The following is an 18851-nucleotide window of genomic DNA, read 5'->3' as shown; positions in this document are numbered from 1 at the left end:
CACTCCCCACCACTCCCGCAACCGTCAGTTTGTTTCCTGAGATTAAGAATTTCTCTTATCAGTGAGATCATGTGGATACTTGTCTTTCTCTGATTGACTTATTTCGCTTAGCATAATACCCTCTAGTTCTATCCACGTTGTTGCAAATGGCAAGATTTCGGTTTTTTTTGATGGCTGCATAATTTTCCATTGTGTGTATATTTTATATATATATATAAATAAAACACATCTTTTTTATCCATTCATCTGTTGATGGACATCTTGGCTCTTTCCATAGTTTGGCTCTTGTGGACATTGCTGCTATAAACATTGGGGAGCACGTGCCCCTTCGGATCATTACATTTGTATCTTTGGGGTAAATACCCAGTAGTGCAAATGCTGGATCGTAGGGTAGCTCTATTTTCAACTTTTTGAGTTGAAAAACTCTGTTTTCCAGAGTGGCCGCACCAGCTTGCATTCCCACCAACAGTGTAGGAGGGTTCCCCTTTTTCTGCATCCTCGCCAACATCTGTCGTTCCCTGACTTGTTAATTTTAGCCATTCTGACTTGTGTGAGTTGGTATCTCATTGAGGTTTTGATTTGTATTTCCCTGATGCTGAGGGATGTTGAGCACTTTTTCATGTGTCTGTTGGCCATTTGGATGTCTTCTTTGCAGAAATGTCTGTTCATGTCTTCTGCCCATTTCTTGATTAGATTATTTGTTCTCTGGGTGTTGAGTTTGATAAGTTCTTTATAGATTTTGGATACTAGCCCTTTATCTGATATGTCATTTGCAGATATCTTCTCCCATTCTGTTGGTTGTCTTTTAGTTTTGTTGATTGTTTCCTTTGCTGTGCCAAAGCTTTTTATCTTGATGAAGTCCCAATAGTTCATTTTGCCCTTGCTTCCCTTGCTTTTGGTGATGTTTCTAGCAGGGTCTTGTTTTTTTTAAGTAGGCTCCACACCCAGCATGGAACCCCATGTGGGGCCTGGACTCAACGACCCTGAGATCAAGACCTGAGCTAAGATCAAGAGTTGGACACTCAACTGAATGAGCCACCCAGGCACCCCGGGTCTTGTTTTATTTATCCACTCTGTCACCCTTTGCCTTTGATTGAGTGTTTAGTCCATTTACATTCAAAGTAATTATCTATATCTATGTATTTATTGCCATTTTGTTACTTGTTTTGTGTTTTTTTTTCTATAGATTTTCTTTGATTCTTTCTTCTCTTGCTCTCTTTCATGGTTTGTTGGCTTTATTTAGTGATATACTTGCATTCCTTTCCTTCATTTTTTGCGTCTCTATTACTGGTTTTTGATTTGTGTTTGCCATTAGGTTTGTATATAATATCTTCTGCATATAACAGTCTATATTATGTAGATGGTTGCTTAAGTTTAAGCTCATTCTTTACTCCTCTTCCTCCCATGTTTTAGGTATATGGTGTCACATTTTATATCCTTTTGTTTTATGAATTCCTTGACTGATTTTTATAGAAATATTTACTTTTATTGCTTTTGTGTTTTTTACTTTTCATACTCTCACTTATGGTTTTCCTTTGTACCCAGAGTCCCCTTTAATATTTGTTGAAGGGCTGGTTAGTGGTCATGAACTCCTTTAGTTTTTGTTTATCTGAGAAACTCTTTATCTCTACTTCTATTCTGAATGATAACATTGCTGGATAGAGTATTCTTGGCTGCATATTTTCCCCATTCAGCACTTTGAATATATCGTAACACTCCCTTCGGGCTTGGAAAGTTTCTCCTGAAAAATCCACTGATAAGCTTATGGGGATTCCCTTTTTTTTAAGATTTTATTTATTTATTTATGGAAGGCAGAGAGAGAGGGAGGCAGAGGCAGTGGGAGAAGCAGGCTCCCCACAGAGCAGGGAGCCTGACGTGGGACTCGCTCCCAGGACCCTGGGATCAGGACCTGAGCGGAAGGCAGATGCTTAACCGACTGAGCCACCCAGATGCCCCATGGGGATTCCCTTTTATGTAACTGTCTTCTTTTGCTGCATTACTTTGAGGATTTAAGGAAAAAAAGTCTAAAAATAACAACCTATACTGGGTGGCATTTAGTAGGCCCTCAAAATGCTAGTCGCCTGTTCCAACTTTGCCTCCTTAATTCTGTCAATGTGATGATGCCTCTGATATGAACATCATAGTATGACTACTAGTGACAATACTTGGACATGGAAGAGCAAGCAGGGATGAGGCCACATTTCCATGATGTGAGAGCTTCAGTGTCACTTGTGTTTGTGGGAGGGGGCTGTGGGACGGAGCTGGGGAAGAGGCACAGTGTCATTGCACAATTTCCAGTGACCTGGGTGGGGACAGAGAAGTATATCTTCACCCTTTCTCCCTTTGTTTATGTTCTTTGCCATACTCTCTTTCCTCTCTATTCCATGTATTGTCTGATCCCCCTGAGTCTCCCTTCTAGTAGAATATCAGAGAAAGGTGTGGACTGTGAGCCCTCCAAATAGGAGCTGATAGAGAAGAACCAAGTATAATGTCCAGTGTCCTAGACAGTTTCCTGGAGCAATAATGAAGACATTGGATTCCCATCATTGGGAAATGTTAGGTAAGTCACTACCCTTCCACCAGCCTCATCTATACGATAGTAAAGTGATACCCAATTCCTTCCACTATGCAGGAATATTGTTGAGTTTAAGTGTGATTCCATGTGGGAAAGCAATCTGTGGTCATAGGTGGGAGGGAAGGACCAGTGCCCCCTTTGAGTAATTATGTTAATGGAGATGCCCCTCATATCACATAACTCTGCATGGTAGGCATTAAATTAAAGTTCCACAAATGTCGGATGTTTAGGTCAGGATTTTGCCAAGTGTGGTTCATGAACCACTTCATCAAAATCATCAAGGAATGTTTGTGGAAACTGCAGATTCCTGGGCTCAGCCTAGGTCTCCTGTATCCCAAACAGGGAGGTAGGTGGGAAGGCTTTACATTTTGAATAAATTGGTTCAAGTAGTTGGTTCTGGCTCATTACAATTTGAAAAGAACTCTAGATTTGCAACAAAGTGTTCCTAAAATTTTGAATCTTTGGTGTCTAATTTCTTTGTCAAATATCTGCATCTGCTCCTGTGTGTCAAATAGGTAATAATTCCTTCATTTAGGTCATGTTTTTAGTGATTTATATATGAGGCCCTGAACTAGGTGCTGGGAACATAGCACAGAGAACAAGACAGGCAGAGTCCCTGGAGCTTTCATTCAGCTTTGGGAAAACTGGCAGTACACAGTTAAATCATAAGTGGGTCAATTCCATATGGGCTTTAGGAAAATAAACACATAAATAGAATAGGAAATGATGGGCCAGGGATTACTTAGATTGGGCTGTCCATAAAGTTCTTTTTCAGGAAGTGATATTTGAGCTGAGTCCTGAAGGACAAGAGGCAACTTGGCCTAGGCTGCCCTTTTGATTTGTGATGTGTGTAGCATCAATTGTTCCAGGAGCAGATGATGAGCTTGAGTGGCTGGAGCCTGGCAGACAGAGTACAGATGGTAGGAAGTGAGGTCAAAAGGGCAGACGGAAGCCAATCCAGTGACTATAAGGAGAAGTAAAATATTCACAATCAGACACTTTGTAAGTGGTAGAACTAGGGTTTGGCCCTAGTCTGTCTCCACAGGCCACATTCCTAACCAGTATACTTAGGAAGAATTAAAAAACATGTATTGAGGGCTCCTGGGTGGCTCAGATGGTTAAGTGCCTGCCTTCCAGCTCAGGTCATGATCTCTCCGTCCTGGGATTGAGCCCCGTGTCAGGCTCCCTGCTCAGTGGGGAGTCTGCTTCTCCCTCTCCTCCTCCATGCCCCCCCCCAACCGCTGCTCCTGCTCTCAAATGAATAAATAAAATCTAAACAACAACAACAACAAAAAAACATGTGTTGAACTATGTCAGCCCACAGTGGGTGATGTTAGGCCAGGGCCATATGGTGGTTTTTTTAAGTTTATTTACTTATTTTTTTTTAAGTAATCTCTATACCCAATGTGGGACTCGAAACCATGACCCCGAGATCAAGAGTCACATGCTCTACCCACTGAGCCAGCCAGGTACCCCCAGGGCCATATCTTTTTGGGTGAAAGCTATGCTTCAGTATGCATTTTTTTTTAAATATACAGAGGGTATTTATTTAAGAAAAATGAGAAGGTAGTAATTATAAAAAACAAAAAATAATTATCACAGTTACTATGCATTAGACAACTTGTCTATTAAAATAATTCCTTGGACTTCCACTATGAATTCTTTTTATGAACTTAGAGTGCTCTTTAGATGAGAATGACATTATTTTGTGTCTGAGGCCTTGCCGGTTGGGTGGCAGATATGATTTGACCCCTTTTAACAGGTGAGGCAAGCAGAGGTGTGGTGATTTACCCAAGGTCACCTAGAGTTAGTGGGTTAGGTCTGGTGCAGGGCCAGGTATATCTGCTGTCTTATACTCAGTTTTCTGTCCATCAGACATGGTACTATATGTAGTGAACCACTTTTCAAGAGCTCAGAGGATATGTCCTTCTCTGAGGTTATTCTGAAGGTAATATAAGGGGACAGTAAATACCTTCAAATGAAAGAAAATGAGGTGTTGATTTTCCTCTTCTTTCTTAAACTCAGTTGGGAGATTAGAAGAAAAAATTTCTGGAATCATACAGTATGTACTCTTTTGTGTCTGGCTCCTTCAAATCAACATAATATGTGTGTGTTTGTACGTGTGTGTGTGTGTGTGTGTGTGTATTTGTGATTTACATCATCATTGTCTGTAGTTGCAGATCATTCTCATTGGTGTGTAGTATTACATTGTAGATATTTTAATATATATATCTGTTATGGGGATTTGGGTATTTTCTAGTTTTTTACTTAATAATGTTGCTATGAATGTTCATACTTGTACCTACCTTTTGGATGGATACTTATTTTCCTTTCAGGCATTTCTGAGTCATAGTGTGTGTGTATGCTGAGCTCAGTACTGCCAAACACTTTTTCAAAGTGGTTGTTTCAGGCTATATTCCCAATCTCGCCATACTTGGTATCTTCCATCTTTTCCGTTTTTGTCATTTAGGTAAGCATGTGGTAGTATCTCATTGTGGTTTTAATCTTAATTCTCTGAAGTCTTCAGTGGCTTTTAATGTAAAGAAGGTCCCCTTCCTCTTCTTTTTTTTTTTTTAACCTTCCAATTATCTGCTTAAGAAATTGCATCTTTTGTTTTGTGGAGTTTTCATTCTAGATTGTGTTGATTGTATCCCTGTTGTGTTGTTTATGTATTTTTGTCCCTTCTACCCTATTTCCTTTGAATCGAGTAGATTTAGGGACTTGATCTAATTCATATTTTTGGCAACAGTACCTCAGATGTGGTATTATACTTCTCATAACATTACACCAAGAGACTCATTGTGTCTAATGGTCTCTCTTATGGCACTAAGATTGATCACTGAGTTCAGGTGTTATTAGCCTGATCTATCCATTACAAAATTTTTCATCTGCTTTTTACCTCATATTTTTTGCAGCCTTGAAGATCATTGCCTAGATCTGCATTTCATTAAATGTTGTAAAAGGGTGATGTTCTAATTCTATAATTTCTTCTGCATTTATTAGCTGGAATTCTTCTATAAGAGGAACTTCCCCTTCATCAACAATTACACTATGCTGAGGTACTGTTTGCACAGGAAGGGAAGGAGGAATGTTTAATTCCTTTGCAATATTTCCACCTTTCAAAATAATGAGTTTCCCTAGGATTCTTCAAAGGTGAGAAATGAGTTGGTTTTATTTGTGTTTTGCTTACCTTTTTTTTTTTAAGATGTATTTATTTATTTTAGAGAGAGAGCGGTGGGAGGGGCAGAAGGAGAGGGAGAGAGAGAATCTCAAGCAGACTCCGCATTGAGGACAGGGCCTGATGCAGGGCTCCATCCCAGGACCCTGAGATATGACCTGAGCTGAAATCAAGAGTCAGCTGCTTAACCAGCTGTTGCTTTCCTTTTAGAATGTCATCATGACTCATAGATGTTTGTATATTTGATGTATACTAACTAGTCCATTGTAGTCCTTATTTTACTTGGCATCAAATTGTTCTATCTGGCCTGTGGGAGACACTTCAAATTGACTTCTGAGTCATTTTGACATGTTTTCTTGTAGGAGAGTTTGGTCCAGACACATCTGGTACAATTTCTGTGGAGCTAGAATCAGTCATTTCTCTAGAGGAGTCTGGACCCTTTTAGTGGGAAATGTGTTTAGAGTGTTTAATCTGGGTGCTAGAATCATGCATTGTTATTTGATTGGTCATTGTTTCTTGCCATTTTTACATGAAGTCAGTAAATATAATATTTTTAAGAGAATATACTTCATTAGCTTCCATCCTGGGCTGCTTCCCATTTCCATTTAGGTTTTTATCATTTTTTTAACTTTCCAGTTTTTAAAATATAAGCAAATATAACATGTATTTTTTTCTCCCACTTCATAGGTAAAACGTGGCATGTTCTACACAAGTAAAGTCCAATAGAAATTTCTGTGGAAATGAAAAAATATTCTGTGTCTACATTTTCCAGTAAAGTAGCCATTAGATACCTGTTGAACACCTGAAACCGGGTGAGTGTGAATGAGGTCAATTTTAATTTCATTTAAATTAAATTTAAATAGCCACGTGTGGCTGGTGCCTACTGTATTGGACAACAGTGTCTCTATACATTTTTCTGACCTTCCTTTTTTAAAAAAAAAATTTAATTTAAATTCAGTTTAATTAATACAGTGTATTATTAGTTTTAGAGGTGGAATTTAGTGATTCATCAGTTCCGTATAATACCCAGTGCTCATTACCTCAAGTGCCCTCCTTAATGCCTGTCACCCAGTTACGCCATCCTCCCAACCACCTCCCCTCCAGCAACCATCAGTTTGTTACCTATAGTTAAGAATCTCTTATGGTTTGCCTGCTTCTCTGTTTATATCTTAATTTATTTTTCCTTCCCTTCCCCTATGTACATCTGTTTTGTTTCTTAAATTCCACATAAGAGTAAAATTATATGATATTTGTCTTTCACTCACTGACTTATTTCACTTAGCATAATACCCTCTAGTTGCATTCAAGTCGTTGCAAATGGCAAGATTTCATTCTTTTTGATGGCTGAGTAATATTCTACTGTATATATATACCACTTCTTTATCCATTCATCAGTCCATAGACATCTGGCCTCTGTCCATTCTTAGCTATTGTGGACGTTGCTGCTATAAACACTGGGGTGCATGTACACCTTTGAATCACTACGTTGGTATCCTTTGGATAAATACCTAGTGGTGCAATTGCTGGGTCATGGGGTAATTCTATTAACTTTGTGAGGAACCTCCATACTGTTTTCACTCGAGTGGCTGCACCAGTTTGCATTCCCACCAACAGTGTAAGAGGGTCCCCTTTCTCCACATCCTTGCCAACATCTGTTATTTCCGGTGTTGTTAATTTTAGCCATTCTCACTGGTGTGATGTATCTCATTGTGGTTTTGATTTGTATTTCCATGATGCCAAGTCGTGTTGAGCATTTTTTCGTGTGTCTGTTGGCCATTTGTATGTCTTCTTTGGAGAAATGTCTGTTCGTGCTGTCTGCTCATTTCTTAACTGGATTTCTTGTTTTTTTGGGTGTTGAGTTTGATAAGTTCTTTATAGATTTTGGATACTAGCCCTTTATCTGATAAGACATTTGCAAATATCTTCTCCCATTCTGTAGGTTGCCTTTTAGTTTTGTCGACTGTTTCCTTTGCTGTGCAAAAGCTTTTTATCTTGGTGAAGTCCCAGTAGTTCATTTTTGCTTTTGTTTCCCTTGCCTTTGGAGACGTGTCTAGCAAGAAGTTGCAGTGGCCGAGGTCAGAGAGGTTGCTGCGGCCGAGGTCAGAGAGGTTGCTATCCTGTGTTCTCCTATAGGATTTTGGTGGATTCCTGTCTCACATTGAGGTCTTTCATCCATTTTGAGTTTATTTTTGTGTGTAAGAAAGTGGTCCAGTTTCATTCTTCTGCATGGCTGTCCAATTTTCCCAGCACCATTTGTTGAAGAGACTGTCTTTTTTCCTTTGGGTATTCTTTATTTTTTTTTTAAGATTTCATTTATTTACTAGAGAGAGAGTGAGCATGAGCAGGGGGAGGGGCAGAGGAAGAAGCAGGCTCTCCCTGAGCAGGGAGCCCAAAATGGGGCTCGATCCCAGGACCCTGGGATCATGACCTGAGCCAAAGGCAGACGCTTTAACTGACTGAGCCACCCAGGCACCTCTCCATTGGGTATTCCTTCCTGCTTTGTTGAAGATTAGTTGACCATAGAGTTTAGGGTCCATTTCTGGGTTCTCTATTCTGTTCCACTGATCTATGTGTCTGTTTTTGTGCCAGTACCATACTGTCTTGATGATTACAGCTTTGTAATACAGCTTGAAGTCTGGAATTGTGATGCCTCCAGCTTTGGTTTTGTTTTTCAACATTCCTTTGGCTGTTTGGGGTCTTTTCTGGTTCCATATAAATTTTAGGATTATTTGTTCCAGCTCTGTGAAAAATGTTGATGGTATGTTGATAGGGATTACACTGAATGTGTAGATTGCTTTGGGTAGCGTAGACATTTTTACAATATTTGTTCCGCTAATCCATGAGCATGGGATGTTTTTCTATTTCTTTGCATCTTCCTCAATTTCTTTCATAAGTGTTCTATACTTTTCAGAGTACAGATCCTTTACCTCTTGGGTCAGGTTTATTCCTAGGTATCTTATGGTTTTTGGTGCAATTGTAAATGGGATAGATTCCTTAATTTCTCTTTCTTCTGTCTCATTGTTAGTGTATAGAAATGCAACAGACATCTGTGCATTGAATTTATATCCTGCCAACTTGCTGAATTCCTGTATGATTTCTAGCAATTTTTTGGTGGAGTCTTTCAGGTTTTCTACATAGAGCATCATTTCATATGCAAAGAAAGGAAAGTTTGACTTCTTTGCCGATTTGGATGCCTTTTTGTTGTTGTTGTCGGATTGCTGAGGCTACGACGACTTCTAGTACTATGTTGAGCAACAGTGGGGAGAGTGGACATCCTGCCGTATTCCTGACCTTAGGGGAAAAGCTCTCAGTTTTTCCCCCATTGAGGATGATATTTACTGTGGGTCTTTTGTATATGGCTTTATGATATTGAGGTATGTTCCCTCTATCCCTACACTGTGAAGAGTTTTAATCAAGAAGGTATGCTGTACTTTGTCAGATGCTTTATTTTGCATTTATTGAGAGGATCATATGGTTTTTGTCCTTTCTCTTATTTATGTAGTGTATTGCATTGATTGATTTTCAAATGTTGAGCCAACCTTGCAGCCCAGGAATAAATCCCACTTGGTTGTGGTGAATAATCCTTTTAATGTACTGTGGGATCGTATTAGCTAGTATCTTGGTGAGAATTTTTGCATCCGTGTTCATCAGGGATATTGGTCTGTAATTCTCCTTTTTGGTGGGGTTTTTGTCTGGTTTTGGGATCATTAAGCCTGGCCTCATAGAATGAGTTTGGAAGTTTTCCTTTCAGTTCTATTTTTTGTTACAGCTTCAGAAGACTAGGTTTTAGTTCTTCTTTAAATGTTTGGTAGAATTCTGCTGGGAGGCCATCTGGTACTGGACTCCTGTTTGTTGGGAGATTTTTCATTACTGGTTCAATTTCTTTGCTGGTTATGGGTCTGTTCCAGTGTTCTATTTCTTCCTGTTTCAGTTTTGGTAGTTTATATGTTTCTAGGAATGCATCCATTTCTTCTAGATTGCCTAATTTTTTGGCATATAATTGCTCATAATATTCACTTATAATTGTTTGTATTTCGGCAGTGTTGGTTGTGATCTGTCCTCTTTCATTTATGATTTTATTTGGGTCCTTTCTCTTTTCTTTTTGATAAATCTGGCTAGGGGTTTATCAATCTTATTAATTCTTTCAAACAACCATCTCCTGGTTTTATTGATCTGTTCTACTGGGTTTTGTTTTGTTTTTTTGTTTTTGTTTATGTTTTCTGTATCATTGATTTTTTAAAAAAAATTTATTTGAGATAGAGTGAGAGAGGAAGTGAGAGAGCATGAACGGGGTAAGGGCAAAGGGAGAGAGAGAGGGAGAAGCAGACTCCCCACTGAGCAGGAAGCCTGATGCGGGGCTTGATCCCAGGACCCTGGGATCATGACCCAAGCTGAAAGCAGACTCCCAATTGACTGAGCCACCCAAGCGCCCCTCTATCATTGATTTCTGCTCTAATCTTTATTATTTCTCTTCTTCTGCTGGATTTAGGTGTTATTTGCTATTCTTTTTCCAGCTCCTTTACGTGTAGGTTTAGGTTGTGTATTTGAAACCTTTTTCTTTCTTGAGAAAAGCCTGTACTGCTATATACTTCCCTCTTAGGACTGCCTTTGCTGCATCCCAATGGTTCTGAACTGTCAAGTTTTCATTTTCATTTGTTTCCATGTATTTTTTAAATTCTTCTTTAATTTCCTGGTTGACCCATTCATTCTTTAGTAGGATGCTCATTAACCTCCATGTATTTGTGTTCCTTCCATACTTTTTCTTGTGATTGAGTTCATGTTAAAGCACTGTGGTCTGAAAGTATGCCTGGTATAATCTCAGTCTTTTGGTACTGGTGAAGACCTGATTTGTGACCCAGTATGTGATCTGTTCTGGAGAATGTTCCATATACACTCAAAAAGAATGTATATTCTGTTGCTTTAGGATGAAATGCTCTGGATATAACTGTGAAGTCCATCTAGTCCAGTGTGTCATCCAAAGCCTTTGTTTCCTTGTTGATCTTCTGCTTAGATGATCTGTCTATTGCTGTGAGTGCGGTGTTGCTGTTCCCTACTATTATTGTATTATTATCAATGAGTTTCTTTAAGTTTGTTATTAATTGATTCATATGTTTGGTTGCTCCCAAGTTGGGGGCATAAATATTTACAATTGTTAGATCTTGTTGTTGGATAGACCCTTTTATTATGATATGGTGTCCTTCTTCATCTCTTATTACAGTCTTTGATGTAACATCTAGTTTGTCTGTATAAGGATTGCTACTCCAGCTTTCTTTTGATGTCTATTAGCATGATAGTCTCCAACCCCTCACTTGCAGTCTGGAGGTGTCTTTGGCTCTAAAATGAGTCTCTTGGAGACAGCATATGGATGGGTCTTGTTTTTTTATCCAATCTGATACCCTGTGTCTTTTGATTGGAGCATTTAGTCCATTTACATTCAGAGTAATTATTGAAAGATGAATTTAGTGCCATTGTATTACCTGTAAAATTGCTGTTCCTGTAGATTGTCTCTGTTCCTTTCTGGTCTTTGTTACTTTTGGGCTCTCTCTTCATTCAAAGGATCCCCTTTAATATTTCTTCCAGGGATGGATTAGTGCTCATGAATTCCTTTAGTCTTTGTTTGTCCTGGAAACTATCTCCTTCTATTCTGAATGACAGCCTTGCTGGATAGTATTCTTGGCTGCATATTTTTCCCATTAGCACATTGAATATATCATGCCAGTCCTTTCTGGCCTGCCAGGACTCTGTGGATAGGTCTCTGCCAGCCTTATGTTTCTACCTTTGTAGGTTAAGGACCTCTTGTCCTGAGCTGCCTTCTGGATTTTTTCATTGTCTCTGAAATTTGCAAGCTTCACTATTTTATGTTGAAGTGTTGACCTGTTTTTATTGATTCTGAGACGGGTTCTCTGTGCCTCCTGGACTTGAATGCCTGTTTCCTTCCCCAGATTAGGGAAGTTCTCAGCTATAATTTGTTCAAATCTCTCTCTCTTCATCTTCTGGGACCCCTGTTATCTGGATATTATTTCACTTTATGGTATCGCTGATTTCTTGCAGTCACCCTTGGTGATCCAGTAGTTGTTTTTCTCCTTTATTCTCAGCTTCCTTATTTACCATCATTTTGTCTTCTAGATCACTGACTCACTCTTCTGCCTCATATATCCTTGCTGTTAGAGCTTCCATTTTTGACTATATGTCAGTAATAGCATTTTTAATTTCAGCCTGATTAGATATTAGTTCTTTTGTTTCTATAGTAAGGGATTTTCTCATGTCATCTGTGCTTTTCTTTTTTCTAGCCCAGCTAGTATCTTTTTTATTAAAAAAGATTTTATTTATTTATTTGACAGAGAGAGATAGCAAGAGCAGGAACACAAGAAGGGGGAGTGGGAGAGGGAGAAGCAGGCCTCCCGCTGAGCAGGGAGCCCGATGCGGGTCTCGATCCCAGGACCCTGGGATCATGACCTGAGCCAAAGGCAGACGCTTAATGACTGAGCCACCCAGGAGCCCCCCAGCTAGTATCTTTTTAATCGTTGTTTTGAATTTTTGAATTCTAGCTCTGGCATCTTAATTATATCCATATTGATTAAATCCCTGGCAGTGAGTACTTCCTCCTTTTCTTTCTTTTGGGGTGAGTTTCTCTATCTCGTCATTATGTCCAGAAAATAATAGAAGAAAGAGAGAGAAAAGACAAAAATATCAACAAGACCAGAAGAAAAGAAACAAAACTAACTAGAAGAGAACAGAAACAAAACAAAATAAGAAAAAATCAAACAAGAAGTAAATCAGAACAAAACAGTAAACTAGATCTTGGGTATATTTTGGTCTGTTTGTTAAGAGAAGCTAGATCTCAAAATAGAAAATAAAATAAAAAAAAAAATATATATATGTATCTATATATATATACACACACACACACACACAAATAAAATAAAATATAATGAATGGAAACCAAAAATAAAATAATATATATAATTTATATGTAAAAATAAAAATTAAAAAAGAATAAGAAATAGAATTGATAAAGTAAGTAAATAGGTAAAAAAAATAAAACTGAAAGACTAAATAATAATAATAAAACCTGTGGGGATTCGTAATGCCTGGCTAGATAAGATTTAATAAGCATATGCTTCCCTGGGTAAGACTAGTTGAAAAGCAAAGGAGTGTCCAGAAAACTGGGCCTCTTTTAAGGTTTCTGGGCTGAAAGCAGCCGGAGTCGCGGCTCAATGTACTCATCCAGGGAGTAAATGCTTAGGAGAAACATTTATCTTTGGTGGTCACGTACTCCCTGCCTGCATGTGCATCACGAGCACAGCTCATTCTAATCACACGATACTACCTATGTCACTGTCCTGATTATTAAAACTTCGCACTCCTTTTTGTTTCTCTTATTCCCTTGATGTATTGATAACATTCACAATAAAATTAGAGGCAGAGCTTGGTTCGGGACCTTTTACCACTAGAGCATCTGGTCCCCTCGCCCTCTCCTTTCTTCTGCTTAGGTGTCTGGAGTAATCTTTTCATTCACCGCCTCAGGGTTTGCTGGCCAAACCAGACAAAAACCATGAGTGTTATATACTGTTTTTCCCCAAGAGCTGAAATTTTGCAGTTCTCTATGATAAGTAAACTTGGTGCTAGCTGGTTGTCCCTGCTGGTGCCTGTGTGCTGATTCTCAGTGCCCTTGCCCTGGTGGAATTGCACCCCCCCCTTGCCAGGGGGCCGGGCTCAGTGTAAGAGGCTCTGGATTGCAGTATGTGGTGCTGTTTTGCTCCCTGAAGGCTTTCAGCACTGATGGGGGTGCAAATGGTGATGCCCTGATCTCTAGCCCAGGAGCTGCAAGTTCGTGCCCCTGACTCTTCAGTGAGTCATCACAGAAAAGCAGTCCATCACTCTTGTCTCCCTGGTTTCCGTCTGAACTCTGTGTTCACCTGCCTGTGACTGAGCATTTTTATCAGGCACATGACTGAGTTTCAAGTCTCTAAACTTTACAACTTTACAACTCCTATGGCACGGTCCCACACTGTTCCTCCCGGGGGGAGGGGAGGGATCTCGCTGCACTTCTGCCTTTTGCTGGGCCCCTGCCTTGAGAGTGGTCACACGACCACGCATTGATTGGCAGTTTATGGCAACACCGAGCAGAAAGCTGTTGCCTAGACTAGCTGTTTTCAGCCGGCTTCCCCGCTCTGATGCCTGGGATCTCTGCCACACTCAGCAACCCCTTCCCCCCCCCCCCTCCGCTTCTTGTGACTCCAGGGATCCTGAGACCTTGCTTTCCCACCTGGTATTCTGCCCTGCTTCACCACCTGAGCACCTTTAAGCCAGGGACGTCCGGCACTGTAGCAGACCTAAAAGTTCTGATTTTGTGCTCTACCGCTTATTATACTTTGCGATAGCCTCCTTAAGAAGGCTCCCTCCCCTTGCAGTATCCTCCCACATATCGCCCTGGATTCATGTCTCCACACCTCCTACCTTGCAAAAAGTGGTCGCTTTTCTATTTGTAGAATTGCAGCATTTCTTTTCTCAGATCTCCGATTGATTTCACAGGTCTTCAAAATGATTTGGTAACTATCTAGCAAAATTCCAGGGACCAGGTGAACTTAGGGACCCCTACTCCTCTGCCATCTTAATGCTCTAAATGCAACTTGCTTTTTTCACTCAATGACATATCTTGGATATCATGCTATAGCCCTACAGAGAGGGAGTCTTCATTGCTTTATTTAAATAATTTTTTTGAGTTAAGTTAAAACACACATAAAATTTACCACCTTAACCATTTTTAAGTGTATAGTAGTGTTAACTATATGCATATTGTTGTGCAACAGATCTGTAGAACTTCCTCATCTTACAAAACTGAAACTCTGTTCCCATTGAACGCTTTCTCCTTTCCCCAACACCCTTCCAACTACCATTCTGTGTTCTGTTTCTACAAATTTGACTACTTAGACACTTCATATCTGTGGTATCATGTAGTATTTTTATCTTTTTGTGACTGGCTTATTTCACTTAGCATAATGTCTTTAAGGTTCATCAATGTTGTAGTAGCATATGACAGGATTTCCTTTTTTAAGGCTGAATAATATTCTATTGTATGGATACGTTACATTTTGTTTATCCATTCATCTATGGATGAACATATAGTTTGCTTCTACCTCATGGTTATTGTGAATAGTGCTTCAGTGAACAAGAGTACAAATACTTCTTCAAAATCTTGTTTTCAGGGGTGCCTGGGTGGCTCAGTCGTTAAGCGTCTGCCTTTGGCTCAGGTCATGATCCCAGGGTCCTGGGATTGAGCCCCGCATTGGGCTCCCTGCTTAGCGGGAGGCCTGCTTCTCCCTCTCCCACTCCCCCTGCTTGTGTTCCCTCTCTCACTCTCTCTTTCTGTCAAAAAAAAAAAAAAAAAGATCTTATTTTCAGTTCTTTGGTATATATACCCAGAAGTAGAATTGCTGGATCATACATTAATTGTATTTTTTTTTAAAGATTTTATTTATTTATTTGACAGAGTGAGAGCACAAGCAGGGGGAGCAGCAGAGGGAGAGGGAGAAGCAGGCTGAGCCACCCAGGCACTCCTAATTATATGTTTTAATTTTTGAGGAACCTCCATACTGCTTATGATAGGGGCTACACCATTTTATATTCACACAAGGGTTCTAATTTCTTTATATCTGTATCAATACTTTTTATTGCTGTTTTTTTTAATTGTGGTCATCCTAATGAGTGTGAAGTGATATCTCATTGTGGCTCTGATTTGCATTACCCTGATGATCAGTGATGTTGAACATCTTTTCATAGGCTCCTTGGCTATTTGTATATCTTCTTTGAAGAAATGTCTACTCAAGTCCTTTGGCCATTTTTTAAATCTAGTTATTTTTGTTGTTGTTGACTTATAAGAACTCTTTATATATTCTGTATATTAACTCATTATCAGATATATGATTTGAAAATATTTTCTCTCATTCAGTAGGTTGCCTTTTCAGTCTGTTATTTCCTTTGCTGCACAGAAGTTTTTAAAATTTTTTAAGATTTTATTTTTAAGTAATCTGTATACCCAGTGTGGGGCTTGAACTTACAACCTCGAGATCAAGAGTCATGCTCCACCAGTTGAGCCAGCCAGGTGTCCCAGAAGTTTTAAAATTTGATGTAGTCTCATTTGTCTATTTTTGCTTGTTGCCTGTACTTTCAGTGTCATGTCCAAGAAATCATTGCTAAATCCATTGTCATGAAGATATTCCCCTATAGTTTCTTCTAGGAGTTTTATGGTTTCAGGTCTTTAATACATTTTGAGTTAATTTTTCTATATGGTGTAAGGTAAGGGTCCAGCATTTTTTTTGCAGCTGTGTATCCAGTTTTCCCAGTATCATTTGTTGAATTAACTATGCTTTCCTCATTATGTCACCTTGACATCCTTGTCAAAGATCACTTAACAATATATGCAAGGGTTTACTTCTGGGCTCTCTAGTCTGTTTGGTCCATAGGCCTGCATTTATGCCAGTGCCATACTGTTTTTGAAAACTGTAACTTTGTAATATGTTTTAAAATCAGGAAGTGTGAGGCCTTCAGCTTTGTTTTTCGTTCTCAAGATAGGCTTTCCCAAGTTTTGGCTATTAGCGGGTCCTTTGAAGCTCCAAATGAGTTTTAGGATTATTTTTTCTATTTCTGCAAAGGATGGCATTGAGATTTTGGTAGTGATTGCGTTGATTCTGTAGATCACTTTGGGAAGTATGGACATTTTAACAATTTTAAATCTTCCTCTCCATGAACCCAAGATGTCTCTCCATTAATTTGTGTCTTTAGTTTCTTTCATCCATGTCCTGTGGTTTTCATTGTATAAGTCTTTCACCTCCTTGGTTAAATTTATTCCTAAGTATTTTATTCTTTTTTGATACCATCTAAAATGGAGTTGTTTTCTTAATTTCCTCTTCTAATTGTTTATTGTTAGTGTATAAAAATGCAAGTGACTTTTGTGTGTTGATTTTATATCCTGTAACTTGCTGAATTTGTTTATTCTAACAGGGTTTTTTGGTGAAATCTTTAGGATTTTCTACATGTTTATGTCATCTGTGAGCAGAGATAATTTTATTTTTCCTTTCCAATTTGGATGGCTTTTATTTCTTTTTTTGCCTAATTACTCAGGCTAGGACTTCTAATACTATGTTGAATGGTAGTAGTTGGCGTCCATGCCTTTTCCTGATACTGAAGGAAAAGCTTTCAATTTTTCAATGCTGAGTTTGATGTTAGCTGTATGCTTTTTATATACAGCCTTTATTATGTTGAGGTGATTTCTTTCTATTCCTAGTTTGTTGAGAGTTTATCATGAAAGGGTTTGGATTTTCTCATGTTTTTTTGTGCATCAATTGAGATGATCACATGAGGTTTTTTTTCCTTTATTCTATTAACGTGTGGTGTATTACACCGATTGATTATCATATGTTGAAACATCTTTGCATTCTGGGAATAAATCCCAGTTGGTCATGGTATATATATGTATTTTCCTCTCTGGTGTATATTCTTTTTAATGTGCTCTTGAATTTTGTTTGTTAGTATTTTGTTGAGGACAAAGCAACATTACATCAATGTTCATCAGAGATATTGTTCTATAGTTTTCTTGTGTCTGTGTTTTGTTTTGGTGTCAAGGTTATGCTGGACTCATGCAATGAGTTTGGAAATATTCTCTCCTCTTCAACTTTTTGGAAAAGTTTGAGGAGGATTGGTGTTAATTTTTCTTTAAATATTTGGTAGAATTATCCTGCAAAGCCATCTGGTCCTGGCTTTTTTTTGTTGTTGTTGGGAGTTTTGTTTTTTTAAGATTTTATTTATTTACTTGACAGAGCGAGAGAGCAAGAGAGTGCACAAGCAGGAGGAGCAGCAGGCAGAGGGAGAGGGAGAAGCAGGCTCTCCACTGAGCAGAGAGCCGGATGTGGGACTCAATCCCAGGACCCTGAGATCGTGACCTGAGCTGAAGGCAGATGCTTAACCGACTGAGCCACCCAGGCACCCCTGTTGGGAGTTTTTTGATTACTGATTCAATCTCCTTACTATTTATAGACCTGTTTAGATTTTTTATTTCTTCATGATTCAGTCTTGGTAGTTTGTATGTTTCTAGGAATTTACCCATTTCTTCTAGGTTATCCAATTTGTTGTTGTATAATTATTCATAGAAGTCTCTGTGATCAGGGTGCCTGTGTGGCTCAGTCAGTTAAGTGTCTGACTCTTGATTTCAGCTCAAATCATGATCTCAGGGTAGTGAGATCAAGTTCTGCGTCAGGCTCCGCGGAAGGCATGGAGCCTACTTAAGATTCTCTCTCTCCCTCTGCCCCTCCACCCCTGCTCATACTCTCTCTCTCTCAAAAAAAGTCTCTTGTGATCCTTTTTATTTCTGTGGCATAAGTTGTAATGTCTCTCATATCTGATTTTTATTTGAGTCTTCTCTCTCTTTTTCTTAGTTAATTTAGCTAAGGGTTTGTCAACTTTGCTGATTTTTTTCAAAACACCAACTCTTAGTTTCATTGATTTTTTAATACTGTTTTTCTATTTTCTATTTCAATGATCTCTGCTCTAATCTTTATTTCTTTCCTTCTGTTAACTTTGGGTTTAGTTTGTTCCTTTTTTTTCCATTCCCTGGAGGTGTAAAGGTGGGTCTTTGATTAGAGATCTTTTTTGAAGTAGACCTTTATTCCCATAAACCTCCCTCTTAGTATTTGCTTTTGATGCATCCCATTTTGTTTTCATTTTCATTTGTCTCAAGATATCTTCTAATTTCCTCTGATTTCTTCTTTGGCATATTGGCTGTTCAGGAGTGTATTGTTTAATTTCCACATAATGGGAATTTTCTAGTTTTCCTTTTGCTATTGATTCCTAGTTTCATTCCATTGTGATCAGGAAAGATATTTGGTATGATTTCAACCTTCTTAAACTTGTTAAAAATTTGTTTTGTGGCCTACTACATAATCTGTCTTGGAAAATGTTTCATATGTGCTTGAGAAGAATGTGTATCCTGCTGTTGTTGGTTGGAGTATTCTTAATATATCTGTTAGGTGCAATTAATCTATAGTGTTCAAATCCTCTTTCCTTATTGATCTTCTGTGTGGTTTTCCTATCCATTATTGA

General features: G+C 38.8%; 1 long non-coding RNA gene across 6 annotated transcripts in view; it reads left to right on the top strand.

Moving 5' to 3' along the window:
- Nucleotides 1-18851, top strand: part of LOC116628534 — a 67846-nt gene that overhangs the window by 36629 nt on the left and 12366 nt on the right. For 4 of the 6 annotated variants that reach the window (XR_004298632.1, XR_004298630.1, XR_004298633.1 and 1 more), the window contains exons 6-8: nucleotides 2408-2560; nucleotides 5579-5728; nucleotides 6441-6565. This is a non-coding gene — a long non-coding RNA (uncharacterized LOC116628534). The remainder of the gene's footprint in view (nucleotides 1-2407; nucleotides 2561-5578; nucleotides 5729-6440; nucleotides 6566-18851) is intronic. The other 2 variants (XR_004298631.1, XR_004298634.1) reach the window with 2 other exon arrangements.

Source organism: Phoca vitulina, unplaced genomic scaffold, assembly GCF_004348235.1.
Source record: "Phoca vitulina isolate PV1807 unplaced genomic scaffold, GSC_HSeal_1.0 scaffold122, whole genome shotgun sequence".
Lineage (NCBI taxonomy): Eukaryota > Metazoa > Chordata > Mammalia > Carnivora > Phocidae > Phoca > Phoca vitulina.
This window is presented reverse-complemented; position numbering and strand designations above follow the sequence as displayed.